A 2,688-nucleotide genomic window follows, 5' to 3' on the forward strand; every position below is an offset into this window, starting at 1 on the left:
TATCACTTATTCTTTTTTTTCATACTTACTATAAGAGCTTTTAAAAGTAAAATATATTATAAAATATTAAGTATATAATTATAAGATAATTTACTTATAAGTAAATACTAAAAATAAGTAGTTAGAGATAATTAAAAAAGCTTATAAAAACCTAAATATTACTTAAGAGAAAGATAATAATATATCCTAAGTCATATTAGTAGTCTAGTTAACTTATATAAGTAGGTATTATAGTTTACTCTATACTTTTTTTTCCTTATACTTTAAACCTAATAGTAGTACTTTAACTTATACTTAATCTTAATAAAGTAAATAAATAAATCTTAATATAACTAGTTATTAACTCTTAACTTAACTTATCCTTAGTAGAAGAGGGTAAGTAGGTAAGTAGTAGAGTAGTAAAATATACTAGCGAGAGTGTTATTTATAATACTATTATTTATAAGAACGTTATTTATAACATTATAAAGGTATTATTTATAATATAAAACGCTAATAGTACTTATAGCTAATATAGCTAGAGCTTAGTAATAGCTTAAACCTATACTTAAGGGTATAAACTTAATAGTATAACTCTTTATATAACTAAAAGGGTTTTTATAACTATAACTTAAGAACTTAACTTAAATAAGGCCTTAAGCTTATTCCTTATATCCTCTTATATATATAATAATTTTATATAATATCTTTCCCCCTTATTATACCTATATATAAACTAAGTAAGGCTATATTAGATAACTTAATCTATAAAACTAAAGTAAATAAAATTAAAAGCTCTAAGTATAGTAACTTTCTTTATACTACTAAGAAAACTCTACTTAAATTCACTTAAAAGTATTTATTTAAAATAACTAATAAATATAATATATTAGAGTTATATAGTTTTAAAATTAATATAGAGATAGTTAAAGCTATTAATAATAATCCTAATACTTATAAATATCTTATAGACTTCCTTAAGATAGCTAAAGTAACTTAAAGGCTTAAATATTAGTAAATTAGGAAAGGCGAATATATTAAGAGTATAGCTAATAGTAGTAGGGCTATTAAGACTATATAATAAGGTAGAAGATATTATCTAAATAGTATAATAGTATAGAGGCTTTAAAGCCTCTATACTTAGTAGAGCTTATAGTATAGATATTTAAATAGTAGAGGAGAGGAAGATAGGTATAAATTAAATATAGTATAAAGGGTAAGTATAGTTTAAAGGAGCCTTAAGAAATAGAGGAGACTAATAGAGATAGAGGTAGCTAGAGGAAGATAGTTAACTTAGCTTATTATAATAGTTAAAGTTAGAGGAGCGTAGAGGTAAAGAAGATATCTAAGTCTGAACTATAGTTATATAACCTAAAGGCTATTAGTAGAGGGCGATGGGACTAGTCTAGCTTTTGTAGTTAATACTAGTTAAATTTTATAATATAAAGCTAGTAGACTATATCCTAAGTTATAAAGTAGATTAATAAGTCTATATAAAGATGCCTCCCTTATAGCTATATCTATAGCTATAAAGAAGGTTATATTTATAGCTAAACCTATAGCTTTATCTATAGCTTTATTTAAAGCTTTATTTATAGCCTTATTGATAGCTAATATAATAGCTATATTAATACCTAATAAGTAGAGCTATTAAAAAAGTATATTAAATAGACTAAATAAAAGAAAAATCTAACTAACCCTAATTACTATTTCTTATACTAAATAAAAGTTAGAGTTAGATAACTTAAAATAACTACCTACTATTAAGTGAATATAATAGCTATAGCTAAAATAAATATAAATTTAAAAATAAAATAATAAAGATACTACTTATAGGTTTAAAACTCTATAATAATACTTTATTAATATCTATTTCTTAGTTTGTCTTTATTTAACTAAATTAATATACTACAACTTTTTAAATAATATATCTATATACTAACCTAAATACTATATAGATATTATTATACTGAGTACTTAGTAATATTATATAGGTTTAGCCTCTTTACCTTTTTTAATATTATCTATATTAATATATAATATTCTTTTATAATAATAATAATATAAGAATAATAATAACGCTTAACTTACTTTAATCTTCTATATAAAATAAACTAATAAAGTCTAAAGTATTAAATCTTAATATAAAAATACTCTATTTATTATAACTTATAACTATAATATTAATTATATAATACGTATAGTTATATAAATACCTTATATAATTAGTAGTTTAGTAGGTTATATTTTAGGTTATTTTCCCCCTTATTCTTCCCTACTAGAGGATATAACCTACTAACTATAATAACTAGAGTTATTATAATATATTTATTCCCTTATTATTATCTATATAATTAAATACCTATAAATACTTAGGATTATTACCTTTTATTATAATATAAGCCTATTTATTACCCTATACTATATAGGTATATATACTACGCCCCTAAATATACTTATACCTATATTAATAATTTAAAGTTAGGATTTAGTTAAGTTAAGTTAAGTTAATAGGCTAAGTAGGACTAAGCTAGTTAAGTTACCTTATTAATTAAGACTAGGCTAGTTAAATTAAGTTAGCTATATTAGGTGACTTAACTTAACTAGACTAGTTAACTAGCTAGTTAGACTAGTTATTAGGTTAATATATTAGACTATACTTATAGTTAGTATTTATATATTAAACCTAATAATTAATACTAATTATAT

Source organism: Colletotrichum gloeosporioides (assembly GCF_011800055.1).
Source record: "Colletotrichum gloeosporioides strain Lc1 chromosome Unknown consensus_128, whole genome shotgun sequence".
Classification (NCBI taxonomy): Eukaryota; Fungi; Ascomycota; class Sordariomycetes; order Glomerellales; family Glomerellaceae; genus Colletotrichum; species Colletotrichum gloeosporioides.